The sequence below is a fragment of the Bos indicus x Bos taurus genome, chromosome 15, assembly GCF_003369695.1.
Source record: "Bos indicus x Bos taurus breed Angus x Brahman F1 hybrid chromosome 15, Bos_hybrid_MaternalHap_v2.0, whole genome shotgun sequence".
Lineage (NCBI taxonomy): Eukaryota > Metazoa > Chordata > Mammalia > Artiodactyla > Bovidae > Bos > Bos indicus x Bos taurus.
The window spans coordinates 50,116,423-50,135,528 of NC_040090.1; the positions used below are offsets into that span (position 1 = coordinate 50,116,423).

The 19,106-nt window shown below is 47.3% G+C and overlaps 1 protein-coding gene across 7 annotated transcripts in view; it reads right to left on the reverse strand.

Annotated features, from left to right (window-relative positions):
• The window catches only part of GRAMD1B (GRAM domain containing 1B), a 188,342-nt gene that overhangs the window by 49,355 nt on the left and 119,881 nt on the right, over nucleotides 1-19,106 (reverse strand). The gene's annotated exons all lie outside the window — the stretch shown is intronic.

The window sequence follows — 19,106 nt, forward strand, 5'->3', positions numbered from 1 at the left end:
ATTTTGTTAGGACCTACCCTCTCCCCCCATTATATGCCAAGAATTGTCTAGGGAAAACGGAATATAAGAGCTGAGAGACTCATTAGAGATCATTTATCAATACTATCAGCTCATTTTATACATGCTGCAAAATTCAGGTTCTACATTTTGCCTCACAGATATCTGCCCATAAAAAAATAACAAAAATAATCCCACTTTCCAAAGCATTTAAGGAATCATTTCACCAAGGTAGTAATGACAAGTGCCACAATTCCTATTTTTAAAATAAAGACCAGTACATGGCAAAGAGAACCAAGTGTCCTCTGATCACAGAGGGCTTAGAAATGAAATCTGGGTCTTCTGACTTGTAACTCGCCCACACGTCTATTTCCTTGCAAGCTATGTTATCTCTCAGAGAAGGCAATGGCACCCCATTCCAGTACTCTTGCTTGGAAAATCCCATGGACGGAGGAGCCTGTTAGGCTGCAATCCATGGGGTTGCTAAGAGTCGGACAGAACTGAGCGACTTCACTTTCACTTTCATGCATTGGAGAAGGAAATGGCAACCCACTCCACTGTTCTTGCCTGGAGAATCCCAGGGATGCGGGAGCCTGGTGGGCTGCCGTCTATGGGGTTGCACAGAGTCGGACACGACTGAAGTGACTTAGCATGTTATCTCCTGCTCCCCTTGCCCAGGGCAAAGGTAAACACAGCGCAAGTTCCCACATGCTATGTCCCCTCCCCCAAATTCATTTCCAACAACTACCTTATACACCCACCAAATCCCCTCATACCAAGGCTTGTGCACTTTATAAATATTTATCTTGTGTTCTTAAAGGACTAGAGGAGATGAAGGAAGGAAGTGGAGAGGAAAACTCGATGCAGCCAAGTTCTAACAGGTGTTTGCTTTGCTCTGAGAAAATGGGGAAAGGAAAGGTTATGTAGGAAAGAGATGGAAAACACACAGGGGACAGGAAGGCCAAAGAAGCACAAGGGGAGGGGCTGAGAAGTGGGCAGTCAGGGCAGCATCAGACTTTGGGCACTGCCAGATCCAAGGCCATCGGGGCCCCAGGAAACACTCTGGGCCCTCCCTAAGCGAGTGGAGTGCAGGCTGGGGAACTCTGCCATTTGCATGAAGATCCAGCGGCAACCTCAGATGGCCCACTGGACCCATTTGCAATGAAAACCATCCCCTTTGGGCAGAACCTTCCACCTGGGGATCCTCGGCAGGGAGGACAGGAGGGGAGCCCCAAAGCCCCAGCCAGCAAGTGTGGGAGGAGGGCAGCAGTGGGACAAGGGTGAGCCTTTGACTCCTGGAAGGAAGCTGATGCAGAGCAGAAACAAAAGGGAAAAACAAACCGCGAGAGGATGTGTGGAGACACTTGTGGCCAATGCTGTGCTTTACCCCAAACAGAATTTGAAACTCGTTACAGTACCAACAACAACTAGGATTTACAACAAGCAGCTCTTCCAGGTCTCACCACATTGCCAACATCCTTACCCTCTGCTTCTAAACTCATTCACTACGACAAAACCTGGAGAAAGGAAATTACGTTCCTTTCCTTCAGCTGGAAAAGCGGAACATTAAAACGGTGGCAAGTGGATTCTTGGACCCATCCAAAGAGCGGGCTCAGGTGCTCATCTCCCTGGGGCAGCCCCCTTTCTTTCAAGCCAATTTCAACCCATGGCCAAGTACTCCAGGGCTGACACCATCTCCTAAGACTGCTCTGCTGGAACAACAGTCAGGAACTCTGCCCCTAACCTCACCCAGTGTGCTCAGAGAAGGATTAACTAGAGAGTGGATGATACCTTGCACAAGCCCATCTCAGACATACGATCCCACAGGTGGGCTCCCGTCTTTTTCTGAGATAAGACATCCTCACACACGGTCATTCCAGCCTTGGGAATAGAAAGGAGGTCCCTTTATCCTTCCTCAAACTCTGCATCCCTGCTGATAAGTGGCTGTTGAGATTCCAGCAAGGGGTGGGCAAAAAATCCCAACCTGGAGGAAACGTACCCAACTATCCAAAACCTCCTGCCTCTCAGGCACCCAGGATGGACATGTCCATGAGATATCCTCCACCCTTAGTGATCCCATGTCAGCTGACCCTCCACATGTCACCCCAAGACACTGCTTTCAACATGTCAATCAACAATTTACACGCTCATGTGCCACTTCCATCTCTGTGCTTATAAGGCTGTTGATCATTTGCGTTGCTCTTGAAAATCTCTCCCCTTCTTCCTGATGACACACACCTCTCCTATTCCTCTTCCTGTCTCAGCAATTAGTTCCACTCTCGCCTTTCTGCCTATAATTCAGTTCCTCTCCAAAGGTGGGCTCTTCACCGCCCAAGCCATTTCTGTTTTCTGTGACTTCAACTATGCCTGGAATCAAAGGACTCCTCTACCTGCTTCTGACCCAAATCACATCTGTTAGCTTCAGCCCAACAACCTGCTGCCAACAGGACAGCTCCTCTAAACGGGTATCTCACGAGCACCTCGGATTCAGAGCCGGGCAGGTGGTCTCTCCTCCCAAGCCTCCTCCCACTACGGCCCGTCCTCAGTGGCACCACCACTTCCTAGTCTCTCAGGCTGCAAATTCACCACTTCCATGTCCCCCCACAAAAGGTGAGTCACTGAATCCCATCAATTCCATTTCCTTAAAGTTCTGGAATGCATCCTTTCCTTCCTTTCCCAGGGTCCTAGTTCAAGTTCTCAATGCTTCTGCCCTAGAGTTTTCTAAGAACCTTCTGAGTGGTTTTCTCCTCGCCTTCCCTCTTTTGTGACCATTCATATCTTTGTCCTTTTTAAAAGTCTTCCTAAATAAAAGCTTGATACTACCTATCTGCCCTCTTACTGACATTCATATTAAAGTCTCAAATCCTCAGAATGGAATTCAAAGTTCTCTACCAAAAATCCTTTGACAGTTACCTAGACTCTCTGTACTCACTTAAAGAGTCCCCACTGGACTTCCCTGCTGGTCCAGTGGCTAAGAATCCACCTGCCAATGCAGGGGACGTGGATTTGATCCCTGGGCTAGCAAGATTCCACATGCCTCAAGGTCACTGAGCCCAAGAGCCGCAACTATTGAAACCTGAGCACCTAGAGCCCGTGCTCCGCACCAAGAGAAGCCACAGCAATGAGAAGCCCGCACGTCACAACAGAGAGAAGCCCCTGCTCAGTGCAACTAGAGAAAGCCTGAGTGCAGCAACGAAGACCCAGTGCAGCCAGAAAAAAACAAGAGTTCCTATCTTCCAGGCCTGCTTATCTCCCCATAGTTTTCTTAGCATGCATCCTCTTTCTGACTCCCCCACTGTTCACCACTTGTGCAGGAAACACTCTCCCTTCACATCTACCCAATGGAGTCTCATTCATCCTTTAGGACCCAATTCAACCCCACCTTCTCCAAAAGGCTTTTCTAAATCTTCACCAATGAACTGACCAAAGCACTGATCACACTCTGCCTGGTGTTAAAGCGAAGAGCTGCCACTCCTGGGGGCACGTGCCTCTGCACCTTCCTCATGGTTCACCAGGATGCTCTGTAAGTATTAACAGCATGAGCTCAGCTAACATCTGCACCGAGTCTCCTTCCGGGGCAGCTCTCCACACCACCCACGGCTTTAACAGCCCTCAGGATCACGACAGCTCCCGCATTTGTACCGCCAACCTGCTACTATGAACACAAATAGCTAAGTTCATGAACGTTTATGAGCTCCTGGCATAATGGCAAGCACTTATTAAGCATTATCTAATTTAATCTTTCAAACCACCCTGCCAAGTATTTAGGGGTGTTGCTAGTCCTACTTTTCAGGTGCTAAACTGAACAACTGACAGAGTAAGTAGTTTGCCCAGCGTCACACAGATGGGTAAGGGGCAGGAGAGGACTGATCAAATGTGGGCCTACTGATTACAGAGCCTGTGCTCAGAACCAAGCATTCAATAATGCTTGTTTGCTGAGTAAAGCGAATGTAGGATAGATCACAAGGACTGATGGTGAGCTGGGTGAATGGAAAGAAGAATCAACTTTCTGCCTCCAGGCTTCCATCCATTCCCTATGTTGCTGTCAAAATGAACTTTTTACAAAAAGTAAAGCTGTCATTTTTAGCCACCCTCCTCTCTCTGGTTTTCTACCCTTCTTGGAATAATGTGAACTTCAAACTACGGTCAGAAATTCCCCAACTATCACCTCCAAGTACCCTTGAGAGCTCCTGCTTGGCCGCTCCTCCTCGCACACGCTCTGCCTCAGCCATCGAAGCCTGTCCCCAGATCCCTCCCATACTCGTCCACCTGACACCAGACCTTCCCACACAACGCTCACACTCAAGACGAGCCCAAAAGCATTCTTATCCCCTACCCCACGCTCCTCCTCCACTCTGATCCCTCACTAAATGAGAAGAAAATGCTTGGAGCTACTAGAGCCCTAACTCAGCAAAACCACCACTAGATTTGCTGGACTGGAAGGACTGGTGCTGAAAGGACTCAAGCTCCAATACTCTGGCCACCTGACGTGAAGAGTCAACTGACTAATTTAAAAAGACCCTGATGCTGGGAAAGATTGAAGGCAGGAGGAGAAGGGGATGACAGAGAACAGGATGGTTGGCTGGCATCCTGACTCAGTGGACATGAGTTTGAGCAAGCTCTGGGAGATGGTGAAGGACAGGGAAGCCTGGTGTGCTGCAGTCCATGGGGTCACAACTGAGCGACTGAACAGCAACAACAAAACTCTTTTACTAAGCTTCCCCCCGCCCCCACTTTGGCCACCCTGTGCGGCTCGTAGGATCTTAGTTCCCTGACCAGAGATTGAACCTAGGCCCTTAGCAGGGAAACTGCTAAGTCCTGATCACTGGACTGCCAGGAAATTCCTTCTAAAACTCTTATTTTTTAAAAAAAGCTTTACTGGAGTATAGCTGCTTTAAAATGTGTTAGTTTCTGCTGTATAGCAAAGTGAAGCAGCTATACATTACACAATCCCCTCTTTTTATGGATTTCTTTCCTATTCAGGACACCACAGAGCATTCAGCAGAGTTCCCCCTGCTCTACAGTAGGTTCTCATTAGTTATCTATTTTATACATAGTATCAATAATGCATATCTGTCAATCCCAATTCATCCCACCCCCTTTCCCCCCTTGGTGTCAATGCATTTGTTCTCTATGTCCATGTCTCTGTTTCTGCTTTGTAAATAAGACCATCTATATCAATTTTTTCAGATCCCACATATATGCATTAATATACAATATTTGGTTTTCCCCCTAAAACTCTTTTAAAGGCACTCCATTCTACAGATTCAGCTGTCCTGCTGAACAAATAAAACCTATTCTGATGAATCTTATAATCTGTAATATTGTCTTTCCAACAAACTCCACGATTCGCCTTTAATCTGATTCGGCCATCCTTATTAACAATAGTAATACATTATATTTCAAAATCTGCAGGTTTTAAAGCTAAACATGACTGTAGATTTGCTGTAGAAAGAAAAGGAAGACAAGGATTGGAGGAGCTAGTGGACTAAGAACTCCCCTCGTAGATTTTAGAGTTAATATAACCAACTCTTAATTTCACGTAAGCAACCTGAGCAATAGAGGTTGTGTGCCTGGCCTAGGTGACAGAACTTCTTACCTGGGTCTTCTGTTCTACAAACATACACTGAGCACCTGGCATAATCCTAGGCGTTCAAGTTCAGGTTCACACTGGTGAGTGAGAAAGGATCTTTATGCTTGGGACACTGCCATCAGGAAGAGCTAGACACATGTTCCTCTCATTTTAATAAAAGCAACAAGCAGTGTGACAGGAAAGAGGAAAGGCATCTTAGACAGGGGTCCATAAACGCTGCCTTGAAGATATGGCCCTTGGGATTTAAGCTGGGTCCTGGAAAATGTGTCAGAGTGAGTCAGGTGAAGGCATGGTAGTAGGAAGAGAAGGTTCCTGAAAAATCAAAATATGTAAATAAATAAGCCAAAACATCAGCAAGAACAAAGGTGTGAAAGCCTAAAATATAAGAGAGCATGGAGTACATAGCACATTACAAGGAACTGTGTGCCTCTGAAGCATGACGTACGTAAGTGAGTACTTAGAAAAAGATTCTTGTCATCATCAGCTTTCCCCAATATTAGGTCAGCTGAGACGACCTCCCCTAGTCACTTTTAACCCATTGCAAGGGGCCCAGAGGTCATTCACTCACTTCCCATCTCTCCTGTTTTAAAACCTCCAACAAGACTATGTTAACTCCTCTCCCGGTTACCTTGCTAACAAACAGTGCTTCCTAAAGTCTGACCACAGTCCCACATGCTACAGTTCGGTCCTGGCTTCCCACAGTTAGGTCTGCCTGAAGTCCCCAAGAAACAGGGGCCCAGGGAAAGAGGACCAAGGCCCTTAGCTTTCTGTGGCGACTTTCCTGGCTGCATCTCCCACCTCCACTGGAGACACGGGAGCCACAGCCCCCGTCCGCTTGGCATCCTGTTCCCATCCTCCCGCCCGGTGTGGTCGTGTTGGCCCGGGTAGACAGTGCCAGCAAGCCAGCTTCCTGATCAGCTACCCACACAGTCTCAGATCCCCGAGCAGAACAGGTCTGGTGCTCCTCATCTAGGTTAACTCGTTTGCTTGCAGTGAAGTCAACTGTTTCTACCCCAGAGATTTCAAGGTTTGTACTGGCTGCCCTACCCCCAGCAGCTCCATCCGGGGTCTCTGGCCACAGAGCCTTCCAGCTCTGGCTCATCCCCAATCAGACCCCTCCTCCCCACCCCCAGATTCTTCATGTTCACTTTCTGGTTCCCCCTGGGCCCAGTTCTGCGAATACCTGGCTGATCAAACTTAACGGCTGTCACAGTTTCAATGTGCTGTACAGGCACATTGTATAGCATTAGAAGACTGCCCGATACATTCCGGGGCACCCTACTCTGATACAGCATCGGATTAGAAATTTAGAAAGCCAGTTTCAACTGAAACAGTTTGCTGAAGGCCTGCCTGGGCCCTACAGGGTCAGGATTAATGCCAGTGTGTGGAGTCAGCAGGCTCAGGGTTGAGGCCCAGCTCTGCAACTTGCTGTACAAACCTGGCCCCTAAGCCTTATTTTCCTCAGAGGACAAATGAAAAAACATGGATACCTATCTCAGAGGACTGTTGTGTTAAATGAAATAACACAAGTGACACAGATCTTTAGTGTAGTGCCTGAGACATAATGAATGCTCAATAAATATTTCTGAGCTGATAGTATTAAGGTTTTTGTTCCTTTCTGTAAAAACTGGATTATTCTTGCCCTTTTCCCTCAGAGTGGTCTATGAACATGCTTTGAATGCTCCCAAATATTACTTCCCATCAAAGTCAAAGTGTTAGCTGCTCAATCGTGTCTGACTCTTTGTGACCCCATGGAGTGCAGCCCTCCAGGCTCCCCTGTCCATGGGATTCTTCAGACAAGAATACTGGAGTAGGTAGCCATTCCCTTCTCCAGGGGATCTTCCTGACCCAGGGATTGAACCCAGGTTTTCTACATTGCAGGCAGATTCTTTACCGTCTGAGTCACCATGGAAGCCCTATTACTTCCTAGTGAAAATCGCTCAGTCATGCTAGATTATTTGCGACCCCATGGACTATATAGTCCATGGAATTGTCCAGGCCACAATACTGGAGTGGGTGGCCTTTCCCTTCTCCAAGGGATCTTCCTAAGTGGGAACCAAATCCAACTGGGATGCTTCCTTGAAGTGCAAAATCCCAACCGCACCCCACTCAATAAATGACAATTTCCAGGAAACCGTCTTGTGAATCTGCATTGAAAACAAGCACCATAGCTCATTCTGACGCACTCCAAAATTTGAGAACGAGTGTTCCCATGGACTAATCGTGTAAGTATCAAGGGATAAATCTGTTTATAACTCTCTTTAGTATATTAGCTGTTCAGTGTCTACTGGGTGGGTGGACTCGCTGGAACAGAAAATCAGCTGAGCTTGTCAGTTCAGTTCAGTTCAGTTCAGTCGCTCAGTTGTGTCCGACTCTTGGCGACCCCATGAATCGCAGCACACCAGGCCTCCCTGTCCATCACCAACTCCCGGAGTTCACCCAGACTCACGTCCATCGGGTCAGTGATGCCATCCAGCCATCTCATCCTCTGTCATCCCCTTCTCCTCCTACCACCAATCCCTCCCAGCATCAGTCTTTTCCAATGAGTCAACTCTTCGCATGAGGTGGCCAAAGTACTGGAGTTTCGGCTTTAGCATCATTCCTTCCAAAGAAATCCCAGGGCTGATCTCCTTCAGAATGGACTGGTTGGATCTCCTTGCAGTCCAAGGGACTCTCAAGAGTCTTCTCCAACACCACAGTTCAAAAGCATCAGTTCTTCAGCGCTCAGCTTTCTTCACAGTCTAACTCTCACATCCATACCTGACCACTGGAAAAACCATAGCCTTGACTAGACGGACCTTTGTTCGCAAAGTAATGTCTCTGCTTTTGAATATGCTATCTAGGTTGGTCATAACTTTCCTTCCAAGGAGTAAGCGTCTTTTAATTTCATGGCTGCAGTCACCATCTGCAGTGATTTTGGAGCCCCCCAAAATAAAGTCTGACACTGTTTCCACTGTTTCCCCATCTATTTCCCATGAAGTGATGGGACCAGATGCCATGATCTTCGTTTTCTAAGTGTTGAGCTTTAAGCCAACATTTTCACTCTCCTCTTTCACTTTCATCAAGAGGCTTTTGAGTTTCTCTTCACTTTCTGCCATAAGGGTGGTGTCATCTGCATATCTGAGGTTAATGATATTTCTCCCGGCAATCTTGATTCCAACTTGTGTTTCTTCCAGTCCAGCGTTTCTCATGATGTACTCTGCATAGAAGTTAAATAAGCAGGGTGACAATATACAGCCTTGACATACTCCTTTTCCTATTTGGAACCAGTCTGTTGTTCCATGTCCAGTTCTAACTGTTGCTTCCTGACCTGCATACAGATTTCTCAAGAGGCAGATCAGGTGGTCTGGTATTCCCATCTCTTTCAGAATTTTCCACAGTTTATTGTGATCCACACAGTCAAAGGCTTTGGCATAGTCAATAAAGCAGAAATAGATGTTTTTCTGGAACTCTCTTGCTTCTTCCATGATCCAGCAGATATTGGCAATTTGATCTCTGGTTCCTCTGCCTTTTCTAAAACCAGCTTGAACATCAGGGAGTTCACAGTTCACATATTGCTGAAGCCTGGCTTGGAGAATTTTGAGCATTATTTTACTAGCGTGTGAGATGAGTGCAATTGTGCGGTAGTTTGAGCATTCTTTGGCATTGCCTTTCTTTGGGATTGGAATGAAAACTGACCTTTTCCAGTCCTGTGGCCACTGCTGAGTTTTCCAAATTTGCTGGCATATTGAGCACAGCACTTTCACAGCATCATCTTTCAGGATTTGAAATAGCTCAACTAGAATTCCATCACCTCCACTAGCTTTGTTCGTAGTGATGCTTTCTAAGGCCCACTTGACTTCACATTCCAGGATGTCTGGCTCTAGGTCAGTGATCACACCATCGTGATTATCTGGGTCGTGAAGAGCTTGTCAGAGGAATTGCCGATGGAGAAGACCCCAGGGTTGCTGGGACTGGGCATGAAGGTGTGGTTCTCAAAACTATGGACCTCCCTAGTGGCTCAGTGGTAAAGAATCTGCCTGCCAATACAGGAGATACAGGTATGATCCCTGGGTTGGGAAGATCCCCCAGAAAAGGAAATGGCAATGCCTTCCAGTATTCTTGCCTGGGAAATTACATGGACAGAGACGCCTGGTGGGCTACAGTCCACAGAGTCACAAAGAGTCAGACACAACTTAATGACTAACCAATAACATGACACAACACACCTTCTTTTGGTGCAGGAGCTTGATAATTAATCATGAGATCCCGTGCCCACAGCCATACTACAAGCACCTCATCCCTCCTTGCCCTTAGTATCATCGAGTTAAAGCTGATTCTGATATCCAGTTGTCCCTAATTCCCAACAGCTGACTATTCTGTTAACCAGCCATGCACCTCCCATCCCCATGACAATTCGGAAGTCTCATCAGTAATCCTCCTCACTTCTTTATAATAGCACTGCAAATATCCATGCAAATTAGCCAGCTCCACTTTGAATTTTCCTATAGCACATGTTCGAGTGTCTGAGACAGGAAGGCCCACAGGTGTATTTGCATAACATTTGCATGAAATTTCCATGCTACCTGCAAATGCCTCCATTAAATCTGTCCACCTAAAATGGATCCAAATTCAGAATTTAGGGGAATTCCCTGAAGATGGTTGATTTTCGATTCCTCTCTGTGTTCCTGCTTGTCACATAGTGGCTCTGTACCCATTAAATGCACACAGCACAGAAGATGGGAAGGGCAGACCCAATCAGAACTTTGTAAAGAAGAAAAATGGCCCAGATCACAAATCCTAATTGGGCTCCACGCTCCCCTTGGGCTCTCCTCCCTGGAGAGCAAAATACCAAGTCATTTAGGAAACAAACAAACAAACAAAAAACTTTCCAGGCCTGTTCAGTTCTTGTTACAATGTCCTGAAGCTCTTGGTCTCAGCCTTCTTTACCCATGAATACAAAACCACAGTCTCAGGGATGACTGTTCCAGAGTCAGAAGGGCTCATCTGATCCAGTCCTCTCTCTGTTATGGATGAAGCACAGGTCCAGAGAGATGATGTGACTGTCCACCAAGGGGTTAGCAGGAAGCCGGACGGGGTGCTCAGTAGGGGAAGTCTCAGTGACATTCCCCCCTCCCCACGCTTTTTAGGATAGCAGATGGGGTGGGGTTTGGAAAGGACAGAAAATGTAGTACAGTTCCCCTAAGAGGACCGCCTGGTGACCATGTACAGAGCTCACTCTTTGAGAGCCTAGCACTTAGAACCTAGACCTGGCAACAACTTTGCCACTGGGTCCAATTCCTTGTTTAAGGGAGAAAAAGCCAACGGTGCCTTATGTGTCACACTGTGATTACCTGGTTGAAGAGAAGGGCCAGACAGCCTCTAAAGAGATGCCCTTTTGTTGCTGTTGGCACTTTTTGCTGGTCTGTTTTATTCTTGCCTGGAGAATCCCACGCACAGAAGGAGAGCCTGGTGGGCTACAGTCAACGGGGTCACAGAATGGGACACAACTGAAGTGACTCAGCATATACAGCATGCATTGTTTATGGCATAGAAGCTCTCTTCCCAACTTACGCTAAAGCAGGTCTCTCTCAGCCTGGTTCCAGCACACCACACTCTGGCCAGAATGTAGCATCATGCTACATTTCAGCAAGGTTAAGGATAACGCTCTTCCTTCCTGCCACAATTCATACAGTACAACTTCAGACCGTGACACAGAGTGGGTCTCCCTCCACTGCCAGAAGACCAAGATTCTGACAGAGATGAACAGCTCGTTCCCTCTTTTCTGTGCTAGTAACTTGCTGAAATGCCCTGGGGGCTTTCCAAGTTGGGCCTTTGGGTGAAATAGACACAGTGTTCAGGGACAGGTTCTGTTTGAAATTTGGAACCAAGAACGCAGAACTAGATTGTTACCAGATCAGACCAAGGGCAGGGACATTTTACAAACGGAAGCTTGACAATTCCCCAGACTCAATATGTGGCCAATGGTCACCCCAATATTGGCTCAAAGGGTCCACATGGCCCAGCCCCCACCCCCTCTCTGCACTGTTCCTCACTGGTCCCCATCTCTGTAGCTACTGTGTAGACAATTCAGGGCACTTTTTATGGCCAACAATTTCCACTGACTCATTCTTCCATCCCTATCTTGTTCAAGTACCTATGTGAAGTTAATTAAAAAAAAAAAAAAATCCTACAAAAGGAATGAAAGGTAGCAGAGCCCATCCAAAACATCTGCAGCCAGCCGTCTAATGCCTTCTAGGTACTCGATGGAGGCTTCCCAGGTGATGCGGGGTAAAGGATCCACCTGCAGATGCAGGAGATTGGGGTTTGATCCCTGGATCAGGAAGGTCCCCTGGAGGAGGAAATGGCAACCCACTTCAGTATTCTTGCCTGGGAAATCCCACGGACAGAGGAGCCGGGCGGGCTACAGTCTATGGGGTTGCAACGAGTAGGACACGACTGAGCACACAGCAGGTACATACTAGATACATTCTCATTAGGGAGTTAACTTAAGCCTGGAAAAGTACTTGTGGAGAAGATCTTAGCAGTGACTTCAGTTGTTGATGAATTTATTAATTGACCAATTAACAAAAAGACAAGGTCCATGGAAAGTCTTTGGCCAAGGAGAAAGGCAGAAGGGTATCAGTTACCCTTTTACTGGTGTTTCTGGTTCAGAGAGGTGATGGGTGAAGAGAGGGTCAGAGACTGGGCAAAGGTTGCCTGCCTTTTCCAACACAAGCCAAGGAGGGCAGATTCTCATCACAGTGGCCGCAGGCTCCATCCACCCCACTCCCCCACTCCCTGGCTTTCCTGAAGCTTCTGTTCAGCCCAGAGTTTGGAATTCAATCCAGGAACAGGCATGACAAACACTATTTTTCATTTCCATGGAGACCAGGGCCTGCAGTAGAACCAGGACTCCATGCCTGAAATGCCAAAACAGCCTGACCCACTTTCCCCCTTCCGACAAGAACAAAGTAAGTTCATTTGAGTCCGGCCAGAGCTGAGGGACAAGCCAGAGCTCCAGTCATCCTATGGACGTTTCAAAGAGGAACAAATGACGATAACCTCTGAAAATTGATGACGCGACAGAACCAGTGGACACGAATAGTTTTGCCCAAAGGGTGCACAGGCTGCACCAAATCCATTCTGTGTCCTTGGCCTCACCTTCTGGAGGGATGGACTTGATGGCCAGCAGTCCATTCCTGGGATCCACACTCAGGGATCTCCCTCAACTTCTATTGTACCACTTTCTCCTTCCCTCTGTTCTGGCCTCCTTGGATCTTTCTGTTCCTCAAACACACCAAGTTCACCCCTGCCCCAGAACTCTCCCCCTACAGTTCTGAACTCGGATTCCTTTTCAACCTTTAAGTCAAAATTCAAACGTCCCCTCCCTAGAGTAGCCTGTCTTGAAGAACCCCTGCATCTACGGTGCCCTCCCTGTCTCCAGGAGGTCCTCACATCATTCCACTTCCCCACTCCACGGCACTTGTCAGGACTGGGAGTTGTCTTTATTTGTTGTTGTTGTCATTCAGTTGCTTACACTGGACTGAACACCCCGTAGGGGCCGGGGCCTTGTCTACTGTGTGGTTCCCCAGTGCCTCCAGCTCAGTGGGGTCACAGATATGTATTGCATGAATAAAGGAATGAGCTCTTTCAACAACCACTGTTCAGCTACTCCATTAAGAGATTTCTTTCTCAAGCTTGCTCCAGATCTGCCTTCTGAGAATACCAGCCCATTGGTTCTTATTCTGATTTCTGGATCCATGAAAACTAAAATGTGACATCACTTCCAGACTTTGCTGGCCTGGTCACTTTGTCTAGACATAAGCATACATATCTGAGTTTAAATTCTGTGCTGTTTCATGTACCCTTGAGAAAAGTCCCTTTATCTTTCCATGTATCTGTGTTCCTTGCCTGTTGGATGATCACAACCTAGCTTACTAGGATGGGGGACAGAAGCTTAAAAAAAAAAAGCAGCACATCCCCAAAGTAAAGGGGTCCCTATAATCTGTTTACGGAGGGAAAAGGGGGGTTAGAAGTAGGGAGTGAATTTCCAGTTAAGGAACTGCATCCTGTTTCTACATTCCGTCCTGTCCACGAAGCAAAGACCAGGAGTAAAACACAAACTGCCGCTATTCACACCTTTAGCTAGCCCCCACTTCCACAGGGCTAGGAGGGCAAAGACTTAGCATGAAGCAGGAGATGCTGAAATGAAACAGGCACTTGCTGATGACGGACGAGTTCCCTTCTGAGGCTGTTCACAGCAGGACAAACCTAAAGTCTGGGAGAGAGTCCTGCGGGTTTGCAGGCAGTGCTGGCTGAACTGATCTATAATGACAGTCTGCAGTCTGGAAGCGGCCTTAGTGGGCATGCAATCCCAACCCCCACTGGATGCAGGAGCTTCCTCTTCGAGGCCCTGACAACAGCCACCCAATCCCCACACCTCAGGTTTCCAAGGAGAGAGCACCCACTAGGTGGCTGCGTACACGTTAGAACAGCTCCAAAGTTTTAAGCCCCGTGGTCCTTAGTTCTCCACGATTCTTGGTGATCATTTTCCATCCAGCTATCTCTGAGCTTTACAGTCTTTAGAAATTAAGCTAACTTTGCTGATTGGGTGTCGTTAAACCGGCAATTACTGAACACCTACTACGTATGCGTCTCCCGTGTTTTACACATTCTCCCTGAGGACCCCACGGGACAGCCAACTGCGTTGTGGTTCTTTGTAGATACACAGGATTAAATACACATTATTAAACATGATACTGAATACACAAGAGGAACTTAATACATTTACACTTGACTATCAATCTCAATCAAATATAAGTACAATCCACTCAAAATATTTCGGAAGCCTCAATACCACAAACCACTGGGACAAGGCAGGGAATTCAACTGAATAGAACTTCTGGCTTCGTCTAAGTTTGATCCACAAGGGCCCCACCCCCAACTTCTGCAAGAGAAATGTTGCTACTAAAACTACAAGGAGCTTGTGCAGAATCCATCCGTTCCTTCATCTGTTCATCCATCCATCCATCCATTCATCCAATTAACAGCTGAAGAGACACACTCCAAGCCAGATAATGCTCTAGGCATGAGGGACTGAGTCTTTTTCTTTAAGGAATCTATCACCTGTGAGAGAGACAGACGTGTAATTAACTAACCCTGCAGTAAGAGCTACATGCTGCTGCTAAGTCGCTTCAGTCGTGTCGGACTCTGTGCGACCCCATAGATGGCAGCCCACCAGGCTCCGCGGTCCCTGGGATTCTCCAGGCAACAACACTGGAGTGGGTTGCCATTTCCTTCTCCAATGCATGAAAGTGAAAAGTGCAAGTGAAGTCGCTCAGTCGTGTCCGACTCTTAGCGACCCCATGGTCTGCAGCCTACCAGGCTCCTCCATCCATGGGATTTTCCAGGCAAGAGTACTGGAGCTACATGGAGTCAATCAAAATAGTTCCCCCAGTCACCTGTCAAGGAAGCCAGGCAGTCCTGGTTTGGCTCCTTTCCCTGTGTGTGAAGTGAAGATTGCTCAGTTGTGTCTAACTCTTTGCAACTCCATGGACTATATAGTCCATGGAATTCTCCAGGCCAGAATATTGGAGTGGATAGCCTCTCCCTTCTCCAGGGAATCTTCCCAACCCAGGGATTGAATCCAGGTCTCCTGCATTGCAGGCAGATTCTTTACAAGCTGAGCTGAGCCACAAGGGAAGCCCAAGAATACTGGAGTGGGTAGCCTATCCTTTCTCCAGTGGATCTTCCTGACCCAGGAATCAAACTGGGGTCTCCTGCATTGCAGGTGGATTCTTTATCAACTGAGCTATCAGGGAAGCCCTCCCTGTGTGTGATCTGGGAGCAAATCCCTCCTCTCTGCACTTCAGCTTCAACCTGTGAGAAGACTGGATGTGAATGTGGCCTAGCCCCCCACAGAGAAGTGGGTTGGGGGTGATAAAAAGCATATACAGGACACATGGTGAACTCCTGAGAGCAGAGCGTTCTCTCAAAGGAACCCAGATCTAAATCCAGCAAAGGATCCAGAAACAGGATCCAGGCAGTCTGGGGGGTGTGTGTGTTAGTCGCTCAGTCGTGTCGACTCTCTGCAATCCTGTAGACTGAAGTCCGCTAGGCTCCTTTGTCCACCGGATTTTTCAGGCCAGAACACTGGAGTGGGCTGCCAGTTCCTTCTTCAGGGGATCTTCCCGACCCAGGGATCGAACCCAGGTCTCCCACGATGCAGGCAGATTGTTTACCATCTGAGCCACCAGGCAGTCTAGGCCCCTAGTTATTTCAGCATCACCCGCTTTCCCTCTGGTCAGGGCAACGCCACTGGAGGGACCAGAGGCCGGGGCTGGCTGTCAGGACAAAGTCCCAACCAGGCCGGCAGTCCAGGTGGTGTGCAAAGTGTAGGTGCCCAGGGGTACAGAGCAGCATTTGGCATATTTTTCCCTCCTGCGGCTCCTTCCTAACCTTGCTGTCTGAGCTAAGCAAGTGGCTAAACCCCTCCAGACCCTGTGGATTCAAACCCAGTTCTGACTCACTTTCTGGTAGAGAACAAACAGAAACAGAGCTGAAGAAGAACCATTACGTTGGGCTTCTCAAGTGGCTTAGTGGGTAAAGAACCTGTCTGCAATGCAGGAGACACAAGAGATGCAGGTTCAATCCCTAGGTTTGGGCAGATCCCCTGGAGAAGGGCATGGCAACCCACTCTAGTATTCTTGCTTGGAGAATCCCGTGGACAGAGGAGCCTGGCGGGCTGGAGTCCATAGGGTTGCAAAGAGTTGGATACGACTAAAAAGACTGAAGCAAGTAAGATCATAGAAATTTTAGAACCAAGAGGTCTGTAGGAGGCTCAGCTAATCTGTTCATTTGCTGGCAGACATCTATGTCACCCAGAGAGGCTGTACCCTCATATAAATATATTCAGAAGGGGAGTGGGAGGGGCTTCCCAGATGTTCACAGTAGCTTTGTATCCTGGGTCTTGCCTGGTGGTCCAATGATGAGGACTTCGCCTTCCAACGCAGGGGGCACAGGTTCGATCCCTGCTCAGGGAGCTAAGATCTCAGAGGCTTCATGGCCCCAAAAACAAAAACATAAACAACAGAAGCAATGTTGTAACAGATTCAACAAAGACTTTAAAAAGGATCCACATTAAAAAAATCTTAAGTAAAATATATCTTGAGCTTGTGCTGGTTACACAGGTGTATTTAGTTTGCAAAAATTTATCAAGCTCTATGCTTGTGATATGTGCAATTTTCTGCATATATGTGTGTGTATATTATACTTCAATAAAAAGTTTTAAGCACACAAAATTTTAATTAAAAAAATTTTTTTTTTTTTGGCTGAGCCACATGGCTTGCAAGATCTTGGCTCCTTGACCAGGAATCAAACCTGGGCCATGGCAGTGGAAGTACAGAGTCTTGATCATTGGACTGTCAAGAAATCCCAATTTAAAAAATTTTTAAAGAACATAGAAACTGAGGGATGAATGTCTGCTCTTATCAGTAGCCTTCTTTAAAATAAAATATATTCAGAGTACAAAATTCCAGGGCTTTCCTCTATGATCCTTCTCATTGTCTCCTGCAACCATCAGGAAGTTCTTTGTGATTAAAAAAAAAAACAAAAAACCTTGTTATAATGCACTCAACGCCATTTTCTTTTATTCCAGCTTTCCCAGACTTGAGGTCGGTTCATTAACTACAGCACCACCTCTGTTCCTATTCTCCCTCCTTGGATAGAATGCATCTAAGGCCTCAAACCTATTTTTAGAAGTTTAAAATCATTTCTCCTACATCTCCACCTAATCTTTGTTTACAGGCTACCTCAAGTGACAGGGAGAGAATTAACTGATGATGTAACTCATTTCACCTTTGGACAACTGTTCTTATTTTAAGCTCAATCTGTTTCCTGTGGCTTCCCACCAAAGGTCCCACATATCTGCCCCCTTGGCAGGTGTAGAATAAATCACATTTCTCTTCCAAATGCACTTTTAAAGTGGCTTTTGTGCTCCCTCAGCCTTTTCTCCTTCAGACTTGCTAGTCTCTCCAGCCTACCCCTCAGCCAAGGGGTTCACTCTCCTCTAAATGAATTCCAGTTCCTCAATCCCCCTTTAACTATGGAGCCCAGACACGGTTGTAGAACAGCAAATAAGTTTTCTGATGAGCTCAGAATAGAGCAGAACCATCACTCCATGTGCTCTGGAAATGAGACTGCAAACATATATTTTTGGAGTCATCTTCTGAATCAGAGGAATCTAGAATTAGTCACTGGTCTCTTACATATCTCTGGCTACAGCCTTGGGGCTACAGAGAGTGCCTGGATGCACAAAGTATGCTTGTATCCCTACAAGAGATACTCCCCGCGCCCACCATTCCTTCCCCCTCCTGGACAAACTCAAGTTCTGGTGGAATGATGAAGAATCCACTCAGCTCTCAGCCCAACTCAGGTTATATTCCAATTCTGAACCTTTATATGAGCATCTCCAGGACAGATACGGAACCACAGCAATGCTCTCAAGTGCAAATGCTTTCCTCCTTCCAGTCCAAACACTTGCTCCTTGGACCCTAACTGCCTGACTTGCAGAAAAGCTGAGGTTTCACCTGGCTGGCCAAGAGCAGAACAGTGAGCTTCCATCTGAGGTCACTAGGAAAAGTGAATTCATTCAGCCCTCTGTCTGTCACCATATAGAAGGATGTGTGTGTGTACAAACATGAGCAAGGTGAAGGCCGCTCACGTCTTTCACACTTTCTCAGGGAGGTCTCAGGTGATCATCAGGCCATTCTAATCAGGACTAATTCACAGGTCAGCAAATTATGACCCAAGGGCCAAATCCAGCCCAACACCCATTTTGTGTGACCCACGAGCTAAAAATGGTTCTTAACATCTTTAAACGGTTGGGGGTAAAAAGCCTATCTTGTGATGTGTGAAAATTGTATGAAATGGAAATTTCAGAGTCCATAAATGAGGTTTTATTGGGAACACAGCCATGTGCGTTTGTCCTTCTATGTCTGTGGCTGCTTCTGCTGTACAAAGTAGTGTTGACTCATCGCAACGGAGACGGCCTGGGTCACAATGCCTAAAGTATCTATGCTCTGCGTCTTACAGAAACAGCTGGCAACCCCTGGCCGAACAGTGTGTGACCTTGAAAGATCAGTGCGGTGCGTCTGCCTCTCCTCTGTCAAGCTGGGGAGGAGGGTGTGTCTGTGACCCACCAATAAGGCACCTGTGCTTGACAACTCCAAGGCTGAGGAAAGGGGCTGCAAGTTGGCTCTTGCCTGCACAGAACATTCGTAGGGCCAGGAACAGGAGGAGCTTTTCTCCCAGGTAGGATGACAGAAGCTCCCACTCCTTCATTCTCTCCCAGTGGGGTACCACTGTCCATGGCCTCAACACTGACATACTCCTGCCACGGCAGCTCCCTGAAACACCCCTTTCTCCCCCTTTCCTTCAAGGCCAGCTCCTTCCACCCGGGTCCTAAACTTCTCCAACCCACAGAGTACTATCCAAGGCAAAGGAGGAAGGCATGCCCACCTCCAGGCTAGCCGGG